General features: G+C 38.7%; 1 protein-coding gene across 3 annotated transcripts in view; it reads left to right on the forward strand.

The window, feature by feature from the left end:
- Positions 1–17,091, forward strand: part of MACROD2 (mono-ADP ribosylhydrolase 2) — an 854,218-nt gene that overhangs the window by 214,363 nt on the left and 622,764 nt on the right. The gene's annotated exons all lie outside the window — the stretch shown is intronic.

The following is a 17,091-nucleotide window of genomic DNA, read 5'->3' on the forward strand; positions in this document are numbered from 1 at the left end:
TTGTCCATTATATGCTGACTGAACATATTTCACTTTTCAGAAATGTCCCAGCTTAGCACAGATAGCTCTTTAAAAGAAATGCAAAGAACTTATTTCAAAATTGTTTGTTTGCAGGAATCACAGGGACAGTGTTTCTGTTAGGATCCTTTAAATAAATATAAATTCAGTTGTTCTTTTTTCCTTCTAGTATTTTGTGCTGCATCTTGGGACAAATCAATATCCTGGTTTGTAACTAGCTTGATTGGTTATGTCTTAACTATTTTTCTATTATTTTTGGCATACCTTCCTCTGCTGGCTCTCATGCTGACATTTATTCTGATTAGTGTAAATGAGGGTCTTAACCCTGGCTCTATCCTTTTATATTGCATTGCTTGTGAGAGAATAGAAATGGCAATTTTTTCTAACTATGCGATGCATTTAGGTAGTTTCTATTTAAGGTCCATAAATATGTATTTATTTTCAGAGGTAAACGAACCATGTGCATTGCATGAGAAATGTATGTTCCTACACACAGATGCTCAATGCAAAATGATCTCCTTAGTTAGAGTTCATGCAGTACTAAGTGTTAAGCTGTAAACTTAGTGCATTGTGACATGATAAAGGGTTGCGAAGACTTTTGTTGCTCCTGCTTGTATGTATCCAGTGATGTGATTATCAGTTCTCTTTTTTTTTTTTTTTTTTTTTTTTTTGTGGTGTTTTGTTAATGAAAAATACATGATACTGATCTGTTCCATGTCATTCTTTGGTCCAGTTTGGTAAGTTATTGGATTTCTCTGACTGTTGCTAATATGACATGAGGTGAGGGCATTCACTGCCTTGTAGATCAGATTCCTTGGTTGCTGTCTGCATCCATTTTCATTTAGAAAGTTACTTTCATGTCTTTTTCTTGAGAAATCTTTCATAGAAGTTCTTTACCTCCATTTTTTGCTCAGCAGTCAAAGGAGAAAGTGTCAGAAGCTCAGCACGCACAGCTGGTAACAGACATCACCACTGATGGGTTGAACAGGGGCTTCTGTTTTGAATATAGTTCTTCTACCTGAAGGGTGTCTTCCCTGGGAAGCTGGGACCATGTATTTGTTTGTTTTTGAAAATAGGCTTCCTCCCTACCCCTTGCTGTTCTTAGCGTTTGTGAAACTGGTATGTTTGTGTTTGACAAGATTATGGGTATGTGGCTTGCTTCTAGCTTTACAGATGTTTTTGATCTGAACAGTGTTTTCATTTGCAATTTGGTCCCTAAGAGCAACGGTAGATGAGGATGTGTTTTAAAACTATGACATCTGGTGTGAAATGACATGAAAATCTCATCTTGCATTTGAAAAGGTACGGCTTCTCATGCCAGAGAGAGCAGATTTCTCAAATTGGTCTGTAAGAGGGTACGTTATCCTACAGATAGATATGACCAAGACATCAATTGTGTGGTCCTTTTCTGCGTGGGTTTTATCATTTTCCAGCACATCCTGAAAATATGAATCCTGAGCTGAAAAATACAAACATTGCCTTGGAGTTACTCGTGACCATAATATGTCAGCTGGTTCAAAACCCCTCGGACTGGTCAATGTTACGAGTTGGGAGTGCTAGTCAGAACTGGCTTCCTTCATGTTGGCTGCTGCCTCTTAACCTCATTGAGTCTAGGGGAAATCAGCAAGTCTGCACAGAGTTTCTGTCTCAGGTGGCTCCTACATGAATAGGAATGCTCCTCCCACAGCAGTGGTTCATCAGCTTTCCTGGGATACTGTGCTTGAACCTTTTGCTGAATTGTGCAGTTCCCCATTTTAAATCCTTCTGTCTTTTGTAGCTACTTGTTTGAGGACTACTACCTGCAAAGCTACCACCAGACTTGTGTATAAATGTTTTCATTGGAAAAGTAGATAGGACCCATCTTTTTCCTGTATTTAGAGCTTTTGTTTGTTTGTTTATTGAAGTATAAACAGGATGGGGAATTCCTCTCTTCCCCTTTTACAACTGCGGTAGGAGAAAAAACAAAACCACAGAACAATTAATCCAGGACACTAGCGTTCTTCCCTTGGTTTGATTTTGAGAGAGATGCTTCAGGAATATGTATTTATTCCTATACAACCTGTGTCATTCACAGGGGAATATAATATGTCACAGGAAAATGGAGACTACGTATTTGTTGGGGACATGTTGTGCATTCTGCATAAAACTATTTTTTTAGATGCCTGATGCTTGGCAAATTTGTTGATTTGCCTGTCTTTTGAACAAAGGTTTGAGGAAACTAATACAGCCAAATGTGGTTTGTATTTTCTAAGTGAAAATACTCATTTTGATAAAGAGCAGATCCGCAGATAGGTAGTGTACATAAATTATGTGTAAACTATCTGGATTAAATCAGAAAAGCCAAGGATAATTTCTGCAGTCCTACATATCTGGAAGAGCTGGGATTCAGTTACCCAAGCAAGGCGGTAAGCATTTCTGAGGGGCAAAACCTTGCATTGTAAAGTACTCAATTCAAACGTAAAGCTAGCTAGTGTAAGGAAGCCTCGATTTAGTTGAAATATATGTTCCAGTCTGTGTTTGCTGACATTAGATCTGTCTTCCCATTTACATTTTTTTTTCTTTTTTCTAGCTGAAAGTGAAATAAAAAATCAGCTAGAATTGGTTTGAACTAACTTTTAGCATCAGACTTTTTATTAATTTTCCACATGGAGAGAGAAGAAAGAATAATAGGCTGAAGATGAAGTTATGTTCTTGTGGGCCATGCACAGTAGCCCCTTAATCTTTTTGGTTATATCACTTCACAACTGTAGGTTTTGACAGTCTGGTATTGGCTTGTTGTATGGATATGAACTGAAAAGAAGTCTCCCTGTTTTCTGTAAATAAATCTGAGAGTTTCTAAATAAAATAAAAATCTATGTACACAAAATGTTTATAACAACTTCACTCTTCACTCTGTCTCCAGCAACATGCTTACTGTTGGCTGAGTGGGTTTAGTTAACCATTGGTTGGGCACACAAAGAATAATGACAAATTATGCAAAGTAATCTGAAAGTTCACATCGTTTCACCTAACATTTACTTCACATTTTGCTACACATTGTGCATCACCTTACATTTTTGTTGCAGTAATTGACCTTTATAAGTAAGTGGGAATTGAGGTACCGGGCTTGCTAGTAGTATGATTTAGGCTATGCAATAAGTCAGGCTTCCCTCTGACTCCAGAGAAATGGCAAAGCGTGCTTCAAGTGATAAAAGCAAATCTACTGTTAAGGCTTGAATTGAATGTTGTTGTGCCATTGTAGAACAGTGTGCGCTCAGAATTTTTCTTGAAAATGAGGAGAAAGTGAATGGTATGAAAGTAAATGACACACAACCCTCATGCAATTAGTACTCCCAGGAAAGGAACCAAAGCAATGTAAGATAAATAAAATGGCTCATGATGAGAATAACTTTTAAGCTAGGTTTTCAAGCTAGATTTTAGATGTACCATTTTGGTTTCATGCAACTGCTTTATTCTGGAAATTTCATTGCGGGAGGTCAGCTGAGAGCCAGGAGCTTGTCAGGCTCAGACAAGTAAAAGCCGTGTTAGAAAACAGGAAAGAGTGCAGGGAGGAGAGAGGAAAGGACAGAAAAATATGTCTGGAGAGGTCAGAGAGATTCTCACATGTACTGGTGGCCAGTTTTCCAGTGATTTGTCTATTTTCTGTTTTAATAGTGTTTGATTTATTGTGTTGTGGAAATAATACTGATTTTTATAATAATCTGTTCTGAAGATTAATTATTAAAGCCCATTATTAAGGGCAGTGTAGTCTTAACCTTTTCTTTAATTTACGAAGGTCATAAATATATCTGAAAAAGGGCAAGACCACTATCATGAAAGCAGGTGTGAGAGCCAAGAGCTTTGGATTTCTTCCAGGAGGCTGTGCTGGGGTCTGGACCAGCTCTGCACACAGTAAGGGTAAGAAGTGGGTTTCTGGGGGCTCTTGGGTAGAAGTAGCAGCTCTCTGAAGCTGCATGTAGATGAGCTTCCCCACCCTGCCACATGTGAGGTATAATTCTGTCCTGCTGCAACCCAAGAGAAGATTTGCTCCTTTCCCCTTGCTCTCATCTGTGCACCAATGGTCTTTTGGGATTTCCTTCATGGAAGGTATGCCATACAAAAATAGTGCTAGCAAAAAACTTCTGCGGCAAAGCCTTGTCACTGTCATTTTTGGTGAATATTTTGAACGATGCTAAAGCTATTTGGTAAAACCTTTTAACAAACTAATTAATTTACAATATTAATGTTTTCTCATATGTGAAACAAAGGTTTGTCTGGTAGAAAAAAGATTTTATCTGTGTGTTGTTCTCATTTCTCTCAAGCAGAAATTGTAGTCAGTGATACAAGGAAGTCTCTGCTATGTTTCCCAGCTGTGAGTTAGAATGAAAAACATTTTCACGTGTTCTTTTTATTTTAACTTGATTCCTATCTGCACGTTTGTTTTTGCACTTTTAAACTATTTCCTTCCTGTTATCAGTAGATGTTTGCTAATTAAAAGCTTCTGAAATGTAATATAAATTAAGTGTAGAGGAAGGAGGTAAGAGTAAACAAATGTTTATAACTAGCTTGTTATCAGCCTGGGACATAGTTGGTTTGGATGGATGGATGGATGAAGTTTAAAAAAAAAAAAAAAAAGCACACAGAAAAACATGAACACCACCATCACCAACAAAAAAAAAAAACAAGCCGTAGAAGCTGAGAGACAAATTGGTTAAAGCTGGAATAATACCTGAGACAAAAAGCTCTGTATGATTCAGTTATTGGAAATATGAACTGGATCATTTACGATGCATTACCTGCCTTTTTCGTCTTAAGGCTATTAGGTTGACTGAATCTTAGCTATATCAAAATATTCTTTTATTCTTTTTTTTTTTTTTTTCTGTTTAAGTGGTATAAAGTGGCAGCATTCTGACTGAAAGTGCTAACTAGATGTTTTTTGTTGTTCTTATCAAGATGAGGACTTCACTTTGTAGTTAGTGAGTTATAGCTTCTGAGCTAGCTCCTCTTCTGCTCTGTAGCACTGGAAGTCTGCTGAAGGAGGGGTGGAACATAATAAAGTAGATCTCAGCGACAGTAATTCTGAAGCCATTGACACAAATTATTGCTGTCATAGACGGAGCTGTGGCAGGCTGGAATTGCATTTGGGTGCCTTTTAAGTTTCTTCACTCTTCTCTGCAATTGGGCAGAGCGTCATGCAGAGCATCATGTGAAGACCCTGAGGGCCATGTTAAAGCATCACTTTGCAAATTTATTTCCACTTTTTTTTTTTTTTTTTGTATGAGTGTCAGTGATGTATTTCTAATTTCTTCCTTTTGGATAGTGGTGATTCTGCCAAGAATAGTAATGTTGGAATTTCTTATGATCAGCTAAATGATGATTTTACATATTTATTTTGGTTGAATTTTTTTTTCCCACAAAAAGTATATAAAATGCTATAGCTAGTGGTCCTACAATAAATCCTACAATAAATCCTACAATAAATCTGTCTTTTGGACAGTGGAAAGTATAAAGTTCTTCACACTCTCCAGTGTATGTGCCAAAGAGATTAACCAGTAATGAGAGAGGTACCTGGCAAGAATGCAAAAAAAGTGCTAATTACTTTTGATGGGAAAATTAGTTTTTAATTTATTTAATGTCTTCATCTGATATATTCAAGACATTTACTATTAGTACTGATATGGAAAATCAAGAGCAGATGCACATTCGGAGGAGCCATCTATTGGAAATTGAGCTGAGATCAGTAATACTTAACTCTTCATTATTTGAATGAGAAGTGTTGGCATTTCTCTCAATTTTTCAGGGCTTTTGCCATTCCAGGATTTGAAACCTTAGGGTGGAATGGGAACTGCACTTAACCATTTATTACCTAACACCTATGCTCTCAACCATAGCGGGGCACTAATGGTACTAATATTTAGTATTGCTAAAGGACTTTTCGTCATCATATCTCAAAGGACCGTGTGTGAACAGATTGGAAGTTTAATCTCAGCATACAGATAACAAAAACTAAGCAAAATAATTTAGGTACATTTTGAATGGTGAGATGTTTAGGGAGCTAGCCTTTGAGTCATCGATTTTTAAATTTCCCATCTGTTCCTCCAGCAGCTGCACTGTACAGAGATGTTTGTATTTCCCCCAGCTGTGGTAGGAGAACAGAGATAGATGGATGAAAAAAATGCAGAATTGGAGCTTACGTGTTTGCTGATGCTGGCCTAGGCTATCGGGTGTGGATTGGAAGTCATGCAGATGCTGCGTGGGACCAGTTAGAGCAGGGAATGCAGGAGGGGAAGAGGGAGTAGGAAGCTCTGCATGCTGCTTTGCTCCCTGTGATGTGGGTTTAGGAAAGAAGAATGCTGCAGAGATGAAACAGGCTCAGAAGAGAGATTGACTTGGCAGGAGCCTGTAAGACCAGTTGCATGTGAAGCTCTCAGATGCTGGATACGTTCCTGGTCTCCCCATTCCCACCATTTTATATTCCAGCCTATCTGATCCACAGCTGTGCGTTCAGCACACTCCCTTTCATCCATCCCCTCTTAAGACCTTTTTTATTCTAATATGAACTTCATTGCTATTTTCCTTGGTTCTTTTTCCACCTCTTGTTTGTTTCCTTACTTTCTTTTTGTTTAATTTGCCCTTCTGATTATGTCCTTTTTTACATCTTCATTTCTTCTATTTTGCTAAGAGCTTCCTTGCAACTCCCCCCTTCCAGCTGTAGGGAAGGAACACACATAGCTCACTCGATATGTATTGACCATCATATTCCTTCTGCTTGCACGTCCTATTAACAAAGCCTTGTCTGTTTTGTCTGCTCCTGGGAGCTGGGATTGACTACTGTATATTGAACATTTAGCGAAGGGGGCTGTCGTTTCAAAAAGGGTTTTATCCCTCAGTGCGTATTTGAGTATTCACAACTCTGTAGCTCGCAAGCAGCTGAAAAATTGAATCCTGTGCAGTGCCAAGCCTTTCTGCCAAAGGTTGAAAGCACTGTCAGCTCTCCCTGACTTGAGGGCAAGCAGCAGGTTAGACTTGCCCGCATCAGATCACTTCACTCTGACAATTTATTTCAATATGTTTAAAATCAAATCAGTACTGCATGTTTGAAAAATCTCAACCATAAACTAATGAATATATTTGTAGTAGCTTAGATTCCCAAAGAAGGTTTTGGACTCTTGTATATGTACTGAGTCTTCAAAAATATGCGTGTGAGTGTGTGTATACGTATGCATAGACATTGAATTGGTTTTGACTTTTTGTCCATTCATTACATAAATCAAATATGCTTTTTAAAGTATGTCTGTGGCATTCCTAGTTATTTTTTGAAAAAAATAACAATGGGAAATATTCTCAGTACAGCATTTTGTTTTGAATTTAACAATTGCTTTTAAATAAGCTTATTTCAGTATGTAATTTAATAACAATTCAATGCTAATATAGGTTATAAGTAAAGAATAAAGGAGCAGAATTGCCTGACCTTGATTTTTTTTTTTTTTTTTTAACTGTATCACTTGCTTGGACACATTATTCATTTGCTATGGTCAAAATGAAAGGAGAATCTGGAATTGTTTTCACAGCCAAAGGAAAATATGTGAGCAGTAATAAGAAGACTGGCCATGTCAAAATCTGGAATCATTCTTCAAATTTGCTTTGAAAATTAAGCTTTTAACACCAAGCAACTGGCTCTCTCAAATATCTTGTTTCAAGGAAAATACATCAAGCAATAAATTGCAGTATCAAATGGCCACTGTAACTAAATCTTATTCTTCCTTCAGTGGCCTCAGGACAATTGGTCTAAAGTCTCCTTTAAAGAAGAAGGCTATAATTACTGTTTCAATTGTTTGCTTTGCCTCAGACGTAGAAAAACGTGCTTCCTCCTCCTTTGTCCTTTTTATGGCTATTTTAGCTTCATCTTTCAATGCATAACTGCTGTTTATGTCTAGGTTAACTCTCTGTAGTGTTTAAAGACTACAAAGGACTAAAATGTAAATAGGCAGCTTTGTATCCAAGCCACTTTTTCTTTTTTGATAAAGTGAGCATCATCAAAATATATTAATTATAAAATTTTATGTTTTTGTCAATGAAATGTGTACAGAACTAGATTTGTGACCTATCATATAGCAAGTGATCTGCTGATTATACTTTTAACATCAGAAAAACACAAAACACTTGAGAACCTTCCAAGTCCTTAGAGTTTAAACCCATTTTGAATTCCTTTGGTTTTACTGGAAATTAATGCTCAACATTTTGACAGGAATGAGGGTCTTGGCAGATCCAAGCAAAGCTGTGTCTGCACAGTTGCTGATATTTATAATCTACAATAGAGAAGAGACTGTTTTATGAATGTTGAGAAAAGATCAGCACTAACACCTAACAGATGGGTTGTATCAGAAGAACATTTGCTAACAATACTTGATCTTAAAGACCTGCTGATACCTTGTGGAAAAGATTGAAAACCGGTTCAGAATAGATTAAAGATGAAGGCTTCTAATGACACACATTTCACAACTGTATACATTGGTTTAATGGACTAATTAAACAGATCTCGTTCTCTGAATTAGTTGTTGCACATGGCAATTTATTTGGTCATGGTGTCTTTTATGTGAATATGGATTTTGAATCCAACTTTATGACCCTAAATAGACTTCTGCTGTATGTTGGATTTTTTTAAAATGCATATTCAGAAACTTTCGAGACAAATCATTTAATTTACATACTTAATTAAGTCAGTTTAAAGGGGAAGCACATTGTGAACAGATCATTTTATTTGTGCTGATACTTTCTGGCATTTCAGCACGATATTAATTCAGCAAGAAAAGAAGCAATACTTAACACAGTTTAGAACTGGAGATGAAAAGGAATTCAAAGGCAAAGAGGTGGAAGTTCATTGTTTGTAAAATATTTATTTTGCTACAGTGTATGAAAGTAATGGATTTTGGGGGGCATTAAATTATTCATGTTCTTATAGTCTCTTTAAAGGGAAAATCTTGTTGCTCTAATATGAATTATTTTATATATTTTATATATTTATTATACGTGTTGAAATTTACTGTTAGCATAGGGTATCTCCAATTGTTTTAGGTTCTTTTGTGGTTCCCATCACAGACAAATGCAAGCTTGTTAGTGTCTTCTACGTATTAGTCTCTTTTGCACCAGGAACTGAAGGACAGGTCAGTGATGATCCTGGACGAGGGGACTCACCGTTGCCTCTCTCGGTACGGTACAGTGGTTCTACCCACTCACGTCATACCGAAGGGAAAACGGTTAAAATGTTTACAGTAGCATTTATTTTTACAAGTAGAGCTAAAAGCAAATACGTTTAAAATGGCTCATTCCCATCTTCTTATTGCTTGTAAGCTTACTCACTTGTTTGTTTAAAATGAAATATTCATTGCTGGGTGTTTGCCAAGCTTATTCATTTTTCATATTTTTCAGGTAAAATGGCTTTCCAGTTCCCGAGAATAAGACTCAAATTTTTCGTTTCCTTAAATAGCTCTAGTACCCCTGAGTTTCAGAGTACAAATATGGTATTTGGCAACAGGATGAGCAATTGCTCCCCTTACGATAGTATTGTATTACTTGGACAAGTTCTAAGTACTGGTTGCATGTACAGACTTAAATACATTCAGAAAGAATGCATCTATGTGGAACATTTGGCTCCTTCAGAGATAAAAGAGGCTTTTTCGGCAACTGCGTTTCCATGCAGTTCACAAATGCAAATAACAGTGCTATTTCATTAGTATGAAAATAAGTCGAGGAGCGTTATTAAGCACACAGATAATTCCATGACAAATGTCATGAATCCTAGCAGGATACTTTTATAATTTGGTTTTCGTGGCTGGTCTCGAGAAGTGTGCAAGGAAAAAGTAAAGTAAAAAGTAAACAAGAAGTGACCTCATGCTGAATAGAAAGAATTAAAACCTTGCATAGTTGGTGTTGTCCATTCTTTGTGCTGAGTCAGGGAGATGCCGTTTGGGGTAAAGTAACAACCCATGTAGTGCAATGCAGAGGATTGAGACAAGGGTATATGCCTAAAATTCAAATTGCCATTTCCTAACTCTGCAGGTGTTTATCCATACGACCTTAATAATCATCTCAAAACAGAATTATGATGTAATAGATGAACATTTTCTAGGTAGCCAATGACACCTTCATCAGGCTGTGTGCTGAGAAGACCCATACCTGAAATGTGGAATAATTTCCATTTATTACACATCTTCAGCTGGTCTGCCCCATTCGTACCTTCAGTCCATTTCTTCTGCTTACAGTCCATGTGGCATAAGAGATTGTGTTTCTGTGTAAGCCTGCCTGTATAGAGCATGCCAGTGGACATCCTGCTGCTCTCCAAGTGAAGGATTTGCAAATGTTTCATAGTGTGGACCATGTTGTAGCAGTACTTTAGGGTATCTGTGCTATGCATTCCACTTCTGACTTTATGTACAGCCTTTCTGCTTTATCAATACTTCAGCAGTTGCTCAGAAGGAAAATAAATATTTCAGGAGTGTTTTGTTTTGTGTCTCTTAATGCAGCTCAACATTTGAAGAGGACGCACTGCTATCAGATAACAGCAAGCTTATCTATAAACCTCTTTGCTAAGCGCTGGTGATCCACAGATGACAGTATGAGAATCTGTGCCATAACTGATATTTTCCCCACAAATACTGTAAATTTCAGATAATGAACTAAGAGTACATTTCCTAACTTGTCCAAATTAGTTATATGCATCAATGCTTAACAGGAACTTTCTCGTCATCCCAAAACTGTGGCTTTGGGAAAGAAATATTCTCTTCATTCCCGAAGGTAAGCTGCTGTTTGAATGGCAGACTTAAAGCCAAATGTTGCCTCATTGTTGAAAAAGCTTTGTTAAATAGAGCTGAATGCTGCCTCGCTTGTAAGCCTGGAAAAATTAGAATATCATTGACTTTGTATTCAGTAAATCAGAACTTCTGATAACACAGTTATCTGCAGCGTGAAAATGCCCTTTGCTTTTAGAAGAGAAACTGTAACCAGAAAACTCCATTATAGGCCCTTGTTACAGCTACAGGGTACAGATAATAGGCTGGGCTGGAGAAAAAAATTCCCTCCCAGGTAAATGGCAATTATGTTTTGAAAACAGCTAGAGAAGATGAGAAATGTGGTTAGACTTATCCCTGGCACTTACTTAACTAGCTCAGTTCTAAAAATTTATGCACATAAAATAACCCCAGACTATATATTACTTGGTCCTTAGGCTTCATTTTAAACTTTTGATGTTTCAAATGTGTTAATGTTTCTGCTTCTTGCTTGCCCATTGCTGACTGCTGAGGACGGCACTGTGCCTCCATCCGGTGTGTTACCTGGGAGCTGTGCCCTCCCTTGCCGGATGCCCACTGACATCACGTTGCCACCAGAAGTAAGCCCACAAATTAATTAGAGGTAGAGCTCCCTTCAGCGGAAATTTGGAAAAGGCAAGCAGTTTCCAAGGGTGCAAATGGAAGCCACCCCTAGAGAAATTAGTTTTTTTGTTTGTTTGTTTTTTGTTTTTTGTTTTTTATGGGTGATCTCCACTGTAGACAGAAGAAGCAGGGGACTGAGAAATTTCCTCCTCGGCTGGGAGTCTCTCTGGGAGAAGGAGCAAGTCCTCACGCCCCAGGCAGCCTGCGGCAGCTGTGCTCGCTCCCTGGTTGTGACAGGGAAGGCTAAGGTGAAGAAACCATCATTTCCAGATGAAGCTATTCATCACCTTTCTTGGAAGCAGCTACCGCCAAGTTTTTCCATTATTCTTTTCCTTCTGCAACGAAATGCTTTTTACAATTTTTGAACTTGTTCTTGTTGTTGCTTTTTTTTTTTTTTTTTGAGGAGGGGTTGTTTTTTGTGCTTTTTTTCAATCCCTTGAGGTTCTCACTTTGAAGATGAGACTTCTTAGGTCATCTCTTCCATCTCCCGGCATGTTCAGGATTGTCCCGCAAAAGCTGTCATAGCTTTTTGTTCAATTTAGTGCTCCGCTTTCCCCCAGAGACCAGACTTCAGACGATAGTCTGATGCATCTCGCTGTCAGCTGCTTGGTGAGACGTGCCATATAAATGCCTGGATATTTTAATGCATTGTGTCAGCTTATGATTCATATTTTAAATAAAGATATTACTTTACCTGTATGACTAATAACAATTAAAAAAAAAAGAAAACACCAAAAAAAAAACCCCAACCCAGCCCTTTTTAATAATCTATCTATGGTGTGTCTTGTTAGAACAGTTTCCAGAACATGAACAGATTACTGGAGTCAAGGGTTTTTTTTATTCAGTTTCCTTTAGAGATTTTGCAGTGCTTGAACTGCACAATTTGTTTGTTTGCAAAGGTTTACGTCTCTTAAATTCAACTAAAAACCTAGCAGCCACAGGTAGTATCGAAACCCCTCTCTGTTGGTAGCTATTTTTGAGCCACAAATACCTTTTCTATTAAAACATTTTATACCAAAATTTACAAGAAAAGACAAAAACAAACAAATAAACAAAAAACCACTATTTATATATATGCATGCATATACTGCATATGCTCCTAGGTAATTGACAGCATCCTGTGTCAGAAGCTGTTCAGTAGTTAATTAATGTTAATTTTGAACCTCGTTTCTATCTGAACTTCTGGACTCAGATTTCAACCCCCCCTGGAACTCGGCTTTGTTGGTTATATCAAAGAGTCTTTTAACGTTGGGTATCTCTGCATGTGTTGTAGGGACTGGTGGGAGGAGGGCACACTCTCGACTGCTGTATCAATTTTGTGGCTATTGGGAAAGCGAGTTACCAGATTGTGACCCATTTCTCCTTGTAGGCTTCAGATGTGGCGGCGTCCAGACAGCAGTGTCGTGGCTGATTCGTGCTTAGGCTGATGGATGCTCTGTTTGGTGTGCCTGGGAAGCCCAGCTCTGAGGTCTTGGTGTGTTATGTCCCAAACACTAAGGACTGACACACAGTGCTGGACATCTGAGCCTGTCCTGGAGCCACAGGCCTCAGCTGCTGCTTTCCCTAGTTTTATTCAGGCATATGTTCATATTTTTTAAAAAAAAATTATTATTACATTGAAAGGATACTAGAAAACCACCTGGCATTTATACAGATATTTAAATAAAATACTAACGCTTTGATTAGGGGAGAGGGAGCAGCAGTGAGTTTCCTGGATGTGCATTCACAGCACTTGATTTGAAGTTTTTGTCACCATCTTGTGATCAGGCCCCCAGGGAGTTGGTAAATGGCAGTCTCTGTGGTGTTAAGTGATGTTTGGCTTCTCCTGACACGAGAGTATCGTGTAGGCAGGATACTGCCCGATGCTGCACCCTCAGCACCTCGCAGATACAGACCCTCAGCAAACAAGTGGCATATGATCTCATCAAAAATGGATAGACTCATGGGAGGGTACAATGCTAAGTGATAAAAATGGACAAAAGATACCAGAAAAAGCTGAGGAATAAACTGGAAGCTCCTGACACCTTATACTGTAGGGACAGGAAAAAAAAAAAAAAGAGACAAAAATGCTTTCACCAGCTCCCAGGCGAATCGAGGAGTGACACCTCACGCCGGGTCTGTCAGATAACTCTTAGAGGAGATGAATTACAACCTAACTAAACCATACCCCCTGCTGCTGCTGCTATGTCCAAGACAAAAGATTGTTGTTATGAAAGAAAAAAGTAGTCTTAGGGTTTGATTTTTTTATTATCTTTTTTTTTTTTTTTTTTAAATGACAGCAAAGGAGTACAGCTGCAAACTGATCTGATGCCAACATCTGCAGATACAAATATTTTTGCATGTATATTTAGCTTTTAATTTCTCGGGTTTTTAATAGCATTTCTTTAGGTTGTTTTTGTAAGGATTGTCACCCTTCAGTTACAGGCATCTATTGTGATTTCAAAACCAGATGCTCAGCTTCACTGTGCAGACCATTTTAGATTTGGAAAATCTGTAATTAGTTTGAATTTCTGTCCTCGAGAACTTCCCAGTATTTCTCAGGTAGTTAATATCATTCTTGTGCTATTGACTTCCTTTTTATTTTTATCTGTGGTTTTATTGTTTCTTCCTGTAAAATTATCCTAGCTATTAATGACTTGTTAGTTGTACAAGTTAGCTAAAGACAAAATCTTAATAAGTAACTTCGAAGTCAAATCATATGTTTGAAACCAATTTTAAACAATCCTACAAATACAGTCTTGCAATCAAAAGGCGAGTAGAACTTGACTTGTGGCTACATAAATAGAACCGTGAAGATGTAGTCACAGAAGTATAGCTATACCTGTTAGTAATTTTAGATGCACGTCTATAAATTTGTTCTGTTTGTGTCATGTAATGAACTGAAGCAATGCTGCAGGCAGTTAATGAGGTTAGCTCCAACTTATAAATATAATATTCGCAGAATTCCTCTGCGTGTGTTATGACATTTAAATATGACTCTGCTGTACTGCTACTGACATTGTAACTCTTAACAATGGGTGGTGATTGCTTTTTATTTCAAGTGGGGTTTACATAAATTTTTGCTGAGATTAATGTTCTTTACTGTGTCTTTTTTCAACCTGAAAAATATGATTTCTTATTAATATTTCTACTCTGAAAGATGGAAAATGTATTTCCCTGTTCTCAGACTATTGATCTTCCATTCCCAGCCTATTTTTAATGTAATTTGGGCTTCTGAGGTGACTTGTTATAGCTTGTGTTGTGGTCCCTCTCCTAGATCTGCCTTTCCATCTTCACTTGTATGGTGAGGAAGCTTTTTTTTTTTCTCTACTTTCCAATTTCCAAGGTACAACAGCTCTTTGGACAAAAAGCTATAGGTGCAAAGCAGGTTTGCTTGTGTTGGAAAGATGCTGTGCTCCTCCATTTTCCTGGTGACCAGGAGTCTCACCTAACACTGGCCAACCTTTAGCGTGAGGTCGTCCTTCAGCCCGCAGATGCTGCCCACCTCCAGGACCTGCTCTGGCAAATGGTGCCTGCTGGAGATTGTGCTTAGCGCAGCAGAAATAAGTATTTTCTGGAATGGAAGAAGCGCTTGCAGAAACAATACTGCTTTTAAGGATGGTGAGATACCCTACATAATTGTGTGGTGTGTAAATTGGATTACAGTGGGGGAAGGGAGAGGTGAATTTAATGTGAGACCCTGAACTGGCCAGAGCTGGGAAGGCGGTCTGCCCAACAGCAGAGCCTTTAAAGCCAAAAAGCCACACTACATTTCAGTGTGAGCTATAGTATCTCCCATCGTTGACAGAGAAAACTTGAAGTGATTAGGCAAGACAGAACAAAAATAAAAAGGAGCTTATAGACAATACCCCCCTTTGTCCTGGCAGGCAGCTTCCTGCTTTCATGCTCGGTTTCAGTCAACTCGGTGCCCTCTGATAGCAGCAGGGTGATGGGAAGAAGCTTTCGGAGAGCAGGCTGCCGGCCCCGCGCCCCTGCGACTGCCTTGTGCTGTGCATCCCCCCCTTTCCTGTCTGCCGGGGCCACCAGGAGGGATCAGCCCCTTCCCAGCAGGGAGCCTGGCTCCCTGCTCCCTTCGGAGCCTTTTTGAGGCCACGCACTGTAACTTTACACCTAGAGGCAGAAGCAGAATAAAATGCTGCCTCTCAAAAGAGATCTCTTTCAGGTGAAAGAAGAGATCAGTCAGTGTCAGTTTTGGGGCAATAAAACCACTTTCAGATTATAACAGTTTGTCGGAATCATTGGGCAGGAGGATTGCTCTTAAGATCTGGGGTAGATACTAAAATTTCTGGCAAAATCCGCTTCTTCTCATAACGCAGTTGTGGCTTCCCTCTTTCCTCCATTAAATTTGGCATTCTTGTCTTCTGAGGATACATGTGGACTGCGGTCACTGCTCTGATTATAGGGTAAGGCAGATCTTGTTTGGCATTAGCAATAACTGATAGCTGCTGGAGCCGGGAGTCCAGCAAAGCCTGCAAAATCCGCTGAAGAACAAACACCGAACTGGTTAACTTGTGCTTAACTCTGTGCTACCAAAGGGATTGTAAGAGTAGCTTAAGTATCTGTAACTGTAGGAATCTGTACACTGCACTGCAGCATAGATATAGCAGCGCAGGTTGGCCACTAAATTAAGTCCAAATCCTTGTCGCTTGGTTGTTTCAGAATACAAGCATCCCTGACTCCAGTGTGTGCCCATTGGCAGCTCCCTTTTATCATGAGAAGTCCTCCTGGAAGTCCACCTTCTGCAAACCTAGCACTGCTTCACTGCCCCAGCTACCCAAATTTCAGCTGTTTCAAGTTACACAATTCTGAGCGAATTCAGTGCTGTGAATTCTACTTTTCACATCCAGTGTCTGTTCCTCACGTGCATGTGATATGCCAAGTGACTCTGCCCAATTTCAGAGTTTCTCAGCTGTACCCTTGGCTTGTGTGTGCTGTGGGGGAGGCAGACATTTCTTCTTGGGTATGTAAAATAATTAGTTACCTTTGTGTTTTTTTTTTTTCCAGTGTTTTGTTATAAATTGTACGAGGCTAATCCTTACCAAAATAGATTTTACTTTCCTGGAGAGAGGCAAATTGATTCCTTCACCATTAATTTCTGTATCTGGCTGCTTTGTTACTTCTGCAGTCAGTAGGAGTTCTGCCCTAAAGTGTGTAATGGACATTACATTTTTTGCTACCACTTAGGAATGATGTCCAGATCAAACTTTCAGTACTGTTCCTTGTTAAGGGCTATTAAAAAGCATCACTGTACAGGTACATTTCATGGGTGCACCTCCCCTGAAGTGCTATTAACATGACTGAGGTATTTCTGCGAGCGAGCCAAAGGTAGAAGGGCTATAAAAGGAAGAGAGAGGAGTTTTGACATTGCTGCTTACTGTAAATTTGGAAATTAACCATTGTCATATAGCCTCTGGACTCATGGAGCTTTCCTCTCCTATTGTGTTGTAAGAGTGTATCTCATAATACAGCATCTCATAATACACCCATCATTGATACCAAGTTTTATGATGTTATACACAGTATGTTTTGACTACTTACAGATTGTCATTATCCCTAAAGTGCCTACATTTTAAAATGAGGTGTGGGGTTGTGAGACAGAATATTCAGGCACTTATCTAGAGTTTGAATCATAAACTACATCAATGATTTTTTTAGAAAGCAGAAA

This window comes from Anas acuta, chromosome 3 (genome assembly GCF_963932015.1).
Source record: "Anas acuta chromosome 3, bAnaAcu1.1, whole genome shotgun sequence".
Classification (NCBI taxonomy): domain Eukaryota; kingdom Metazoa; phylum Chordata; class Aves; order Anseriformes; family Anatidae; genus Anas; species Anas acuta.